This window comes from Cydia amplana, chromosome 8 (assembly GCF_948474715.1).
Source record: "Cydia amplana chromosome 8, ilCydAmpl1.1, whole genome shotgun sequence".
NCBI lineage: Eukaryota > Metazoa > Arthropoda > Insecta > Lepidoptera > Tortricidae > Cydia > Cydia amplana.
This window is the reverse complement of record NC_086076.1, coordinates 7,916,606-7,931,537: the sequence shown is the minus strand read 5'-3', so window position 1 is coordinate 7,931,537 and position 14,932 is coordinate 7,916,606.

Sequence of the window (14,932 nt, the reverse complement as noted above, 5' to 3'; positions counted from 1 at the left end):
TATTAATGTTTCACTTTAAAAACCGTTGCTCTATTGTTATTTGTTGGACTGTTGGTGGCCTTTTCTAATAAAAGTTAGCAAAGTCCATTACGCCCTCATTTTTGTTTTCACTTTTAACTATTTCAATATTCCTTAACAAAATGTGATAAGGTTCAAATTCGCATGAAGCTTGCGGCGCTGCATCTATTGTTTCCGGAACTAGTGACAACTTTCCTCGTTAAAACTGGTAGTTGGGAGTTCCAAAACAATAAATATAATTTATATTTTCAGGGGATTACAAATCTAGCCTAGCAGGGTGGAAGTAAAATGTTAGGTACTTTAGATTTATAATTAACTATTAATGGGCAGTTTTGCTAATTAGCAGATGTTCGAGTGGAGGAGTAGGTAGGGTACCTATATATGTACACTCAGAATCATTTTACTTATATTCCGAGAAAAGCTATATACATGATCTGGCGTGTACCTACCCTCGGTTATATCCGAAAACTGGCAGTCTTCATTTGCAGGGCTTAGGTTAAACATGGAATCAACAACTGACCTTTTTTGTTTGATAATTTGTTATTTGATATAATAAAATAGTTCCTGGCCCAGGATCTATAATACAAGACATTTTATTTCTTGGACGAAGACATATTCGAGGTTCCCTATATCTATATTTCAAGAGATCTTTTTTATCTGTGTAGGTATTTAAAAGCGGAAAGAGAAGAGTCGTGGAATGTATTGGGCCCCATACATTCCACGACTCTTCTCTTTCCGCACAGACTCTACCACCAACTAGACGGACAAACCCGATATATTATATTCTCAATCGTAGAATCCCAGCGAATATCCATAATGGTCTTGTTTTGCGGGTAAGTTGGCAACTCCCGTTAACGCTCGGTTTCACATAGTTTCTCCGAATTTGTATGAATAATTGGAATAATTCGCCAGGTTATGGCTGTGTTAAGCTGTCTAGTTTGAATTAAGATGTTATTTGTTTCGATGAATCGTCAGTTTAAGGGAAGCCGTATAGAGTTAGACCAAGCTAAGTTGGCAGTGATTTTGATAGCCCAGACGGTGCAAGTGTTATTTTAAACGTCAAACTTCTTTGAGATTAAGACGTTTAAATAACACTTGCACCATCTGGGTTAGCAAAATCGCTGCCAACTTAGCTTGGTCGAACTCTATTTTGTACGAATTTAGCTTTCCATATAATATATGCAAGGAAAACTATAATGTATTTTCTTTGGCCTGCATTAAATTTTCTTGCAAAAAGATTCGTTTACAAATATCACCTTCCTTTCCGTTGTTCGCGCTTTACGGATAACTTCATAACGGCGAAGATTAGCATTATCACCAACCATTGTAACAAATTAAAAATGACGTAACAGTGTATGGTTAATTATTCACATAAGACGTTCCTAAGTGAGCTGGGTACGTGTTGGTTCGCGTGCGGCACGCTATTCCGTGTCCGTATGAAAAATGGGGGGTTATGCGTTTGATTGTATCGGGCTGTCTTCGGGTTAGATTGGTAGATCTGTTGCGAATTGGGTCTGTTTGTGTTCAAATGAATGTGTTTAAGGGCTTTTCTTCGCATTCATTTTCTAGCTCTGATTCTGATAATTTTCCCGCAGTAGGTATATGTACAATTAATTTTTACAACGATTTATGACAACGATTAGCCTATGAGCGTTTCTAAAATTAACTATATGTCCTAAATAGGTACCTATTTGTAATTTAAATAAAATTATCTTTTTTTCTCTACTTCTCTAAGAAAGAAGACAAGGCTAAATGTTGTCGTAATTCGTGCAAAATTGTTTAAGTTGATAGTGTTATACACATTAGATAATAGGTAGATATAATGCAGTGCGTCAGCGATGTTTGTTGAAGCCAGGGTACCTGACTTCTTTGCCATTATTAGAAATCGAATAGCGTCATTCTGGGACAGGGTACGCATTTATAATAATAGGCTAATTACGACTGTAAATGATAACATTTACCAAAATGTATTCTTCCTGCATTGGTTGTCCGTTGTCCGCGCATCAGCAACCGAACCGTAAGTAGTTTTAGTTTTATTTTATTTTTACATTTCTTTCCTTTTTATTTTTATTTTTATATATTTTTATTTTTAAATTTATTGTATTTTTATCTTAAAATTATGTAATGGGTCTATTGCCTGAATAAAGAAACATTCATTCATTCATTCAATAGCAGAAATTGACTTAAAAAAAACACGAACATTTAATAACCAGTATATATACTCAAAATATTCTCTACAAATTAATAGCGTTATGAGGACAGGCCATTTAATCGCTTTTAAATTTCCACTCAAGCTAGCCGAGTGAAAGGCCAATGCATTCCCGCAGAGTGCAGACTATCTAAACGAGCCAACTTCCCGACTACAATCAGTGCGGGAAGATTGAAAAAACACGCGATAAAAACGAAATTCCTCCTCATTACCATTTATATGGGAAAACTTGTGATCTCCAACAACTTAGACTCTAAATAGTTGGCAAAGGATTGAGAACTTTATACAATTTACATAGGGAATTATGTGCATAGCTTACGGACTCGGAACAAAATGTTTTTCCACAGTCGGAGGTTGCAATTTTTCAAAGAATTTCTTTCTCTGCGAGGCTTTACATATTCCGATTTGTGTTCGTTTTAACAATCATTCGCACTCGCATTTGTTTAAACAATCATTGTTTACCCGTAAAATGACATAAAACGGGTCTCTTTTTGGGGTTCGGGGGTTTTGGATGAATGAAAAGATATGTAGGTACCGTACTTATAAGAATCTCATCTTGACTTGATTTTGATTTGACAACGCACAAATTAAGAAGAGATTTTTATTATAGCATAACATCTACTAGGTCTACCGTTTAACATCATAATTAGACATTATAACACTATTTTGATTTATGTTAAAATGTAATACATGTATATATAAACTTGTTTTAGTCCCAAAATTCAGCTACTACCTAAATCACCGCGCAACTTTTTTAGCAACATATTGGAATAAGTAGGTAAGTAGTGCTTATGATTTCGTTGAAAACCTGCCTTAGTAGTAGCCTAGAAATATCAATTTCAACCTTCTAACGGTCCATGTCTAAGCCGCATAAATCAAAGCCTGGCTTATCAGACGTCGTGTACAGGGTTATTAAAATTGCAACTTTCTCTTTCTCGCGTGTATGTTTTCGTAGAGCCAGAGCGAGAGGGCTGTGGTCATCACCAAGACGGAAGTGGAGATGAGTTATGAGGTGTGGGTTCGCACTACAGTGCATGCCTGGATTCAGTTACTGGATTAACGTAGTGAACGGGGGTATTTTATAACATAACATATTAAGTTTGTTTGAGACTTTGTATCAAGCATAACACAAGGGGATGCATTTAGCGAAGAAAACCAAATCCAATTTATGTACTTACCAATAAATACGTAGCTTTTTTTTGTAGCTATAAAAATCTAATTTCTGATTAGATCGTAGTACCTATTAATTTTCATGGAGCAACTCACAGAATTTCAGACGCAAGTCACGTTACGAGTACCTATTCGTAAAGCGTTACGTTTCGTGCCATTGGTCTAATACGCCGTGCTTCCCCCATTGTTTTCACATATTACTCGCATCTAAATCGCGAAACTTCATGTGCGAAGTACTACAAAATGCAGGGACATGGATGAAGATGTCTGGAAGGGCCTGGAATGAATCTTGGACTTGATGGAAATGAATATCTAACTACCTATTCAGTCGAGATAATTTAATCAGACATTCCACACAATATACTGACTTAGTAGACAGCTGAGTAGAGTCATGTAGAGTAGAGTTTACGACAAGCCGGACTAGAGACGCAATATTGGTGGATGTGAATGATATCTTATGAAATACGTAGGTACTGTTTAAAACAAACTTGGTTAAACGAATATAGGAAGCGAAATGTTACTCCGCTTGCTATTTTACGCCCCTGCGCGAGACATGTACCCATCCACATGGCAGTTTGTTTTCAATCTGTATCTAACCTAATATGTATCTGTATCCTGAATATTTAACGACAGCTGAGTTTCTTATGTCCCCAATTACACTATCAAATAAATGGGTAAACAATAAGGGCAGTAAAAAGTCAAGTAATCTTTACACAAGCTTTTACCACGGAGTGGCGCTTGTCGAGGGGCGCCGATAGCGGTGACATTGACAGGTGATAAGCGGAGCCAAGTGATTTCATTAACATTATCATTATCATCCATAGCTCACTGGCTCAGAAGAGATTGCTTCGCGCTAATGGTTGTTTGGTCTTCATTTATTATGAATTTAGGATTAATTTTTAATGGGTTTTTGTTTTTTAAAGTCAATAGTTTCAGGCGATTTCTTTCAATTGAAGGGTTGTTTTATTTATTTTGAATTTCCATCTACTTGGTTAAAACTCTAGGTATTAAGATCCTTGAAAATTAATCAATATCAATTTACCTATAATTAAACACAAGAAAATGTTATGAAATTGGACGGCGGCAAAAGAGAAAATTCGTTCTGGTCGTTGGCTTTGATCGTGTCTACAAGTACTTAGCTCCTGTCCCGCTGTGCGGCCAATTGGCTTCGTCGCGTTTCAGACCAGTAACTGTAATACCTAAGAACGCTAGGTTCCAACAGATGACACATTTTCCCTACGTACCTAAAAGTAACTTGTAGACTAGATAGTGTTGCATTACAACTTTTATAGTTATTGCCTGGCTATGAAAATGGTAAACAGGAGTAAAGCTGCGAACGATTATGGTAACGGCATTGCAATGGCACCAATCACGGGACATTTGAGAAAATTTGGAGTATTTTTGATATTCCACTGGAACCTGTCTAATTTCTACCGCTTTGCTCGTTAAAAGTTAAATTAACTATTTGGCTTTAATGTTTTCGACGTGTTATAGGTACGCGAATTAACAAATTAAAACTATTTTATCCAGTTACGGATAAAAGTGGTACTTTAATAAGGCGCTTCTTTTAAAACAGACAGACAACGCGATATCAGGGTTGATCTCACAGTTAAGTTGTGCAGTATATGGCCTGCCTATATATTCACATCGCGGGCGACGACTTCAAAACCTTGCATAATCGAGCCACTTCAAGCTACGACAGTTCTACATCCCCGGCACCCCACACGCAGAACAAGGATGAGTTTTGTAAAACTTCTCGGACTGTTTGTAATTTTAAAGTAGAGTTGCAGTTGATACGAGCGGGAGCAGCCAGCCGGACGATAATTATGACGAATGGAAGTTTTGGAGTTAGGAATTCACTGTTCGCATTTTACATGGCAACATCACAAAGGTGTTACTGGAATAAATAGGTAGATTTCATAAAAGCGACTATAGAAACATAGCTTTATTTAAAAGATGTTTTTTATTTATTATCCTTGGTAGGTACAATGCCTCAAGCTAGTACAATGACTTAAGCTAGTTATTAATTTAAGTTAGTATTTGTATTGTAGTACCTCTGTATAATTAATTGCCTATGTTAATAAATGATTTTATTTATTTATTTTGTAACCATTTTTATTTAGCGTTATGACTAGGTACTTAATTGTTCAATACTTAGATTAAAAATTTGGTTTAAATGATTAAATCCATCTTCAAGTCTACGTCAAGTTTTAAAGTTCGTCATGATTCTATTTCCGAATGTCAAACACTTGTTAGAGAAATGACGGGGACTTCCATTAGGTCCATTCATAAAGCCAAAGCTCGACGGGAAAATGGGGTGCTACGAGTTTGACGCCCATGTCTGCTGTGTATATCGCACTTTCCAAACGGATGGCTTCATTTGAAAGCAGTTTTTAAACTTTATAGGCAAAATGCCAAAAGCGGTCTTGATCTGTCACCAACGGACCCATAATTGTAAAGATAACTTTAAGGCGAAGAAGATCACAGACACCCCACGCCATGAAGGTAAACAGGGGTTTTCAATCGACATCTTGGGATTTTGTGCCTTAAAACAAAATTTATAAGCGCCTGTCAAACTTATCTCAGTTATAGCGTTAAAATTAGTTTGTCGCTTATGTATATATGTTGTAACAAAACATATACTAACCTTTATAGGTTACACTTTACATGAACGTTATCCTCTAGGATATAGTATATGAAATGTTTTAAAGTTTGTTGTTGCTGTAGCGGTAAGCTAACTGAAAAAACCGCAACCGGAAGATGGGCGCAAGATTAATTGTGACGTCACGGCCGGAAACGCCGGATGCGCCGTCGAGGGGACACGCCGGAAGTCCGCCAGCTGAGAGACTAGTGATAAACAAACATATGCTTCGGTGCCTGTAAACCTTACTAATGTATATATATATATTGTATATTTATTTAATACTAGCGACCCGCCCCGGCTTCGCACGGGTTAACAAATTATACAAAAACCTTCCTCTTGAATTACTGTATTAAAAAAAAACCGCATCAAAATCCGTTGCGTAGTTTTAAAGATCTAAGCATACATACAGACAGACAGACAACGGAAAGCGAGTTTGTTTTATACTATGTAGTGATATGCTGGCATTGCTTATGTATACCATCTTTTCAGGGATACTACTAGGTACTCGTTTCTTCAAGTCGGCATGACTTGCTTAATGCTTAACTTGTTCAACATGTTGAAATATGTAACATGGACATGATACTTATTGGTGTGTTTAATTTACTTGAACTATAACGTGACTATAAACTATATAAGAGAGATATTACTGCAATGTTTGTTTCCAGATTTTAGATCATAGTGGCCATTCCAGATGACCTGTAGGTAATAGACAGACAGTAATTAGGCCCCATAAAATGTACCCGTAGTCAGTACGATTTTGAAGCTTGATTGATTTCAATATTTCAATTTCAATATGCTTCACGATCGGATCAAGAATCTTTAATCCATCATTGTAGTGCGACCGAGGGAAAATGCGGTGGAAGGGATCGGCGACCTGAGTTCGCGGGGCCTGCCGCAGCGCGTAAAATACCTAAAATCGCTCATCCCCGAAATGTAATAGCACTCTTAACCCTTAAATGCATAGTGATGCATTTATACACACAACATAAACATCAAATGTTATGCATTATTAAACAAATTCTATTTGTTCTTGTATATTATTTCAATAGTAAAACTAATAAATTTTCCGAATTATTACATAAATTTACGCAGTATTTTAATTTATAAAAGTTACATTTGTTTATAGACAAAATGTTGGAAAACTTGGAAAAACCTGGAAGTTGATGATTTTTAGTATGTGATTTTGGGCAGATTTTTCGGGGTTTGTAATTATTTTATATTTACAAATTTTATCATAGGAACATCACAAATAGTGTACCTTTCTGTTGGCAGTTAAGATTTTTCCTATACCCCTTACTAATAGCTATATATTTCCAAAAATATGATTTAGACTATGCAACTTTTAACACTGATTTCCCAGTGAAAATCGATGATATAATTTTTTTTACTATTTTTCCTAGAAACGGCAAACAATTATCTGATATATATATTAATTTCGGGCAAAACGAAAAAATCATGTATTTAAGGGTTAACAAATACTGGGGCGAAACTGCTAAAAATTGGCATTCGAGGAGGTTGAGGGAGAATAAAAGAAAGCTTTTGCGGAGTCATCGGGCAGTCTAGGTTCATAAATAGATATACCTAGTAGGTACATCGTACACACAATACCGTATTATTAAGTATACAGCTCGACACCTTCGATTATAATATTAAAATATCATAAACCAGCATGCAACCCAGTTGTATCTCGAAATAACGTTTATTTGTTTGGAATTTTCAAAACAGGTTTTAAACTTGGTACCTTTTGGTGCGGTACCAATTACTACTTAGGTATAACTACCAACAATTAGGTCAGCTATCAACGTTTTCATATGCTCCAGAGTGTGAATATGCTGCTCGTGCAAACTCCCGTAATCCCTGAGTTACGAGGCCATTATGACGTTTCGCTAACTTTGCTACAATGCACCCGAGTGCCGTACATGTGTTGTGCGATAATGTACTTTAAATGTAACTACGATGCGACAAGGATTTAAAGGACTTGGAATAAGTAAGTGGAGTTTGAAATTCATGAAGCTAAAGCAGTTTTGTAACTTTTGTAGCATTATGTACAATTTTAATTATAATATGTATGTAACTACATGAAATGTAATGTCGTGTCGTTAAAACTACATCATCCGACTCAGTGAGTCTAGAGTGTTGTGAGCAGAATAAACTAGTTAGCATTCTTAATAATACCTATATACCTACAGATAACATTTCAATTATTTTTTCGCTTTCGTTAACCTACTTTTCCCATCTATCAAAGAAAAATCAAATACAATTTCTAAAAAGCTCGAAAAAATTCAGTTCCGCCTCGCTTATCCACTGAATTTAGTATCAATATTACCCGCGCCTCCCTCGGCCCGAGACTGATCACTTTCCCTTATCTCCCCGATTTCCCATCATTAATTTTTTGCCCGGCCTCCCTCCGGATTGATTGTGACCAATCAGGCCCGACAGCTTTCATTTATATGCTGTTCCCAATAATAGTTTTTGCTGTAATGATTCACTTTTCTTTCTAATTTTCTATTAGGATTTTTCCTTTTGGTTGACTCTGGATTTTTGTAGTGAGGTAACTGAAATTGAAGGGTAATACAGTCATCATTATAGTTAATTGGGATTTTATTAATGGACATTTACAGAAAACAACTACCATTCTGAAACTAATTATGACCTGGTAACAGGTTGTCAATAGAATAATAACAAAACTTAGTGTTGTAGTTATGTAAAACAGGGAATAAATCTACATACCTAGGTGAGTTATGAAATAAGAACTTATTTTCTTGCTCATGTTACCATTCAAACCAGTTACTAAATATAGAATATCTTTATATTTTATTTATTGTAAGCACATCATTTGAGCGCTATCATATCGTATCTTATAAATACGCATTTATAACTTTCTGAAAATGAATTTTTCCGGAAATTTACCCCTGTTTAAATTATTTGGCCTCCATAGCGCCTAAGTATATTATAATTTTAATTGAATACGTTGGAACCGTTTTTGAAAACTGATTTACAAACGGGAAGCCGTGTAATTAGATAAAGATAATTAGATTGCGTACTTGCTGGCGTAAGAACCTTTATAAAGCACTTAGTTTACATATTTTTACAGCCGGTCTTTGAAGAAATTAAAGTAGTGGCACGAAATATGGTATGAGTAAGTTGTAGCTGGAAGCGTTGACGGTTCCTATAAATATTGCGAGAGCTGTCAACAAGTAGCTAACGAGACAGTCGAGACACGCGAGCCGGCGGCGCTACGGAAGCATTGGCTAGACGCACACCATTGACTAACATAGCTAATCATTTTTAGTTGAGCACTGAAAAAGCCAAATCTGTGATATAAATAAATAAATATTATGGGACTATCTTACGCAAATTGACCTCGTCCCGAAGCAAGCTCAATAAGGCTTGAGTTGTGGGTAGGTATAACTATAAGACGACTATATTATATACCGATAAATACTTACATAGAAAATGTTCCATGTACAGGAAAAAATATCATTGATAAACAAACATGCTCTTACCAGGATTCGAACCCGGGACTTCTTGCTTCGTAGGTATACTTCATGGGTTGTTTAGTACGGGTTTTTGGAAATGGAAAAATTTATAATATCATTTGAGATGAAGTATTATAGATTCTAAGAGCAGACAACATTTTATTGTATGTCCAAAAATGTAAGTATTCGTGGGTCATGACTCATGGGACTCATGGCTGGTGGTTGTGTTGATTTCAGTATCATTAGTCACCCTTATGTCACTTCTTATACTAACTATTAACTGTCGAATTAATTTTAGATCTATGTAGTGATTTTGATCTGTAAATAATTTGTGCGCAAGCTCCTTTGCACGAGGAATCCCTCTGAGCCCATACACAGACTGTACCTAACTATTTAAAAAATGTATACATAGGTATAGTAACATTTTAGAACTAGTGCCCCGATTGCATGCTCCGTTTGGTGTTCGGGGCTGGAGACCAAACTATAAGATGCCAATTGTTTTGTGGTCCAATCGGTTGGACCACGGGACACTAAGTTTATAGGTAGTCTAACACTAAAAAAAATTTTTACCCGTCGTTGCACCGCGGAAACGCACGTTTACCCATGGACCAACTCACATAAAGGCAAAAAGGTTATCTTAGTTACCTATCTATTATTGTGTAAAACTGCAATTGATTGCAACCTTGTTTCGATGACGATTAGAAATTGACACCGGTGTCAAAGCTTGCATTAGTTAGTTTGCTGTGAATACGGATAAATGTAAGAATTGGCAGAAAATTGCGATTATATAATAATTCAGAGAAAAGGCGGACGTGTTCTATTATTTTACGGATGGCAGTTCTACAGAGTGAAATCTTTAAAAGAAAAGTCTCGCGGATCATATTGGCGGTGTTCTATAAGAAAAATGTACTGGATCCGTTACCATTAAGGTATGTTGGTGGTTATTTTATATGTACCTAATTCACCTTTTTACCTATAATATGTACCTCCAAGGTGTAACGTGTGTCCTACGCATTTAAAAGAGGGAAATTGGAAGGCGTTGTCTGCAGCTTCGCATAATGTTAGTCAGTTTAACGAAGACATTTTTAAGGCAGTAATACACTCGATAAACTTTTCGGTACAAAATGTCATATGCCAAGTTAACAATTGTTAATTACTGGTAAATAAAATAACTTTATTACATCGTTCGTACTTTTCTTACCTAAACCTATAAATGAATTTATCCTATTTATCTAAAATTTTGGCTACAGGACACGCAAATAATTCAAGGAAAAGAGCACTCTTGTCAACCTAATTACGAAAAAAATTAAGTAGCTGAAACTCTTATGGATTTGAAAAACAAAGCATCAAGCATAGATATCCCGATTCCACAACTTTACAAAAAACACGAGGCAAAATTAATAGATAAAGGTTTTCATTTGATAGATATAGCATAACACATTTTGACAACATTAAACACTCTTTATATAACGCAAGGCATTAAATCAATGGGAGTAGCAAAATCTGTTTACTCAGCTGCACAAGAAGTGGTCGTTCCGGACCAGTATGTTGATTTCATTCTGGGTGATTATTGTGATAGCGATAAAAGAATAATTATATTTTGCACCCCAGACGTAAAAAATATGGTTCAAAATATTGATGAATATTTGGCCGATGGAATGGAACGTTTAAAAGTTGCCCGCATCCATTCGTACAATTATTTGTCTTGCACGGAGACATTGGGAGTGACAACGGAACTACAAATGTTGTTCCTTTAATATATGCGTTACTGACTAGTAAAAAGAAAAGCACGTATTTGACAATGATTAATATCATCAAGTCAGCACTTCCAACATGGCAGCTTAAAAAATATCATTGCGACTATGACAAATTTTTTATTTATTTTTATTTTTTATGAAGCCGCAGCTATCAACGCATTTTTAGAAGATTTCCCGAACGTTGATATAAAGGGCTGCTATATGCATTTTTCCAAAAATATATGGAAAACCGCTAAGAAATTAGGACATAACAAGTCCAAACCAGAAAAAAGAATTATAGGAATGTGTGCCGTACTGCCGCTACTTCCAGCCGAAAACATTACTGAGGCTTGGAAACATAAAAAGTGAGCTAGTTGCTTTAAAATTTTTGAAAATGAAGAAGTTCGTCAGATATATGAATCGCGTTTGGTTAAACAAAAGAATAATAAAAAAGTTTATAACCGTTTTTGGAGAACGTCATAGAACTAATAATGTGGCCGAATCTTTTAATGGCAGCTTAAACAAGTTGGTTAACAAAAACAATGTTAATTTGATGAGGCTGTTAAATGCTCTACGTACAATAGGGAATTTATCAAAGGGACCCCCGCGGAAGAAGCGAATTGGTGTAAAAAGAAGGTTACAGTATATAATTACTGACGATTACATAAGACATGTACAATTAGAGATAATAAAGGCAACGCTCTTGACAAATTAAGATGAAGCAGATGTTAAACACAAAAGAAGTTTACTTTTTTGCAGAGGTCTACGACAACGAAACGCTTTCTGTCTCTCTATCACTCTTACACATTAGTGCGATAGAATGAATGAATGAAATCTTTATTTTAGATAACTAGTGGCCTATACATAAATACCTTAAATCTGGCATACATATGTATTATAAACACACAGAGACAGATAGCGTTTCGTTGTCGTAGCGCTAACGATTGGCAACTTGGCCAGAGCGCCTACCGCGAACCATGTTCGACGTGTTGCCTCCCTGTCACACTTACGTACGAATTTACAAGTGCGACAGAGAGGCAACACGTCGAACGTGGTTCGCGGTAGGCCCTCAGGCACCCTGGAATATGCGTGCTTCTATTAGCAGGACCTGCAAACGCTTGTATAGATACGAGATTGCGCAATTTGATAGAAAGTACATTGTAAATAAAGGAGGAGAGTAGGTAGCACTTTGCCTCGCACATGCAATTAGCCGTCTCGGATAAAACTGCAATCGCCTCACCCTACTGTTTGCAATCGTTTTGCAAATAAACGTACCTAATATACGCACAGCTTATCGTGAGTTACTAGTAATAGTAAACACGCAACTCCCGACTACCAATTGCAAATAGCTGAAGCTTAGAATTTTAATCGCGTTAGGTATCACATACGGAAATAGGTACGAATTGTTACCTACGTGTAGGTATTACGTATGGTAGGTATGTATTCTTGATATAGCTTTGTCTTGTTGAGCACTTAGGAAGCATTATCTAGCTAGGTGTACACCGTCAAAATAAAGGTACCGCAATCTAACATTAGCTGTGCCTCGATAGCACTTACGTCGTACAATCATAAAAATAATGTTTTATAACAATTCTTGGAAGAAAGTATGTCATATACTTATTATGTCATAGGTATACCTGACAATATTGAAATTTTACTAAAGTTCAAAGGTTTTATTGACAACCCGTCCCTATCACTAAACACTGCAATATTCACGCTCTCCAAAATCCGTGCCAGAGGCCGCTAATACGTGCGTCAAGCTACTTTCGCATTTCTGCCATAAAGCAGAGCGCTTCGCGTGTCTCCGACGAATAAAATACCTCCTGCTAGATGTTTTCCTGCTGCACTCGCAACAGGAAGTGTAATAGATAAATGCGGGCTTTTCCGCCAGTGGAATCTGTAGCAAATCATTGGTCTAGGCTCTAGGGTTAACCGAAGTTGTTTTGGTCGAAAACGTGATAGAAATTTTGTGCTTCCTTTAGAGCTACTGAATATCGTCCAAATTGGATAGTTTTAAGTCATTGAGGTTTGAATTGCTGAACTTATAAAGCGACGTTTCTTCTAGGTCGATGCCTTTTCAGGACGAAAATACTCGTAATTAAAGATTTTTATTGATAGCTTAATATGATGGTGGTGATGGACACAAAAAAACCTTGTGATATTGTGCAACATACAATGACCATGACACCCGATTCAATAATATTTTGGGAGTCATCAGAATGTTATAAAACAACAGCCTGCACACTTACTGTATAGTAAAACCATTATCTTAGTGTACTTGTACGAAATTCCTAACCACCACGCCGAGATACAAAGTTCTCGGCTAAATTCTCGTCAAACAAGAGGGCACCGGCTCTAGATGGTTCACCGTTGAAAATAAATTCCAACGACGAAACCACGTGACCACAAACGCCGTGAAACTGAATCTACGTGCTTGGCACTTGTCCCTGCTTCTGCCTCTGTCGAGACAATACGCCACACACCCGATTATTAACCTTAATACAAAGGTAATAAGATAAATGCACTCGCATTAATAACTTGGCTACGTATTGAACTAAAATCTTTTGGGCTTCCAAATACAGTTTGAAGGAAAATACAACTTATGGCAAAGGCATTAGAACGGCGCGCCATGACAGTACAAGATGGGAAATCAAAGTCATAAGTTTTTAGGCTTTATTTTTACCAAATCAAGAGGTCAAGTAGAATTCGCGAGTGGAAATCTCAAAATGTGTAGGTACTTAGTTTTAAAGATTTGGCGGATATTTCTGTAAATTTTTAAAATAAAAAAGTCGAGATTCATCACAAGAGTAGAAACGCTTTTAATTAGAGTTAAAATTGTTAGAACAGCAATAACTACGAGTACATGCATCTAAATTCCATGCATTCTAGTCCGTTTTCGTTCAGTTCTATTGATTGATGAGTTGATATTGATTGAAACTAAGAATAATTAGCGTCCAAAAATAAGAATACAATACTTTTTATAAAATATAAATAGGAAACTTACAAAAGCTGTGTAAAAAATAGAGAAAAGTTATAAATAACATTGTCATTAGACCCCTGGGCTGGAGTTGTTACTAGTTGGATTTAGATACTTTTCGAACAAACTTCGTACAACAAAAAAAAAAAAAGTACAGCCAAAACCAATAGGAAAGCTAACCTAACACCTCAGACGATTCCGACTCGGAAGTTTCCAGAAAAATGGTTCAGCTCAAATTCCATCACAGTTTGAAGTGTATCCGACTAGCGTCAGTTCGGGTACCCCCAGGTGGGGGTAGAAAAATATCGGCTGCAACGAGAACCTGTCACGCGCAGGTACGAGTACGTGCTCCCGAGCGACACACGCCGACGGGTGTTGTTGAACTTGCTGGCGAGCATTCAACTCTAAAATACCTACGGTAAGAGGGCTTCAATTGCAGATGCTAGGTGTCGAAGGATTTCTAGGAGAAAATCAAACTAGGTTGTGTGATGGTTTTGTGTCAATTAATTTCAAAACATCCTTTCAATTAGTAAGATATTAATGAGATTTCATTCTCGATTCCCGACAACAATAACTAATGAATGATGCTGCTGGGATTGCCGCTAAAATGCATTAGATAGAGAGAGACTGCCGTATTCGAACTTCAAGATATTCACAAGAGACGACACGTACTAGATCCATTCTAGATACGTTATAGTT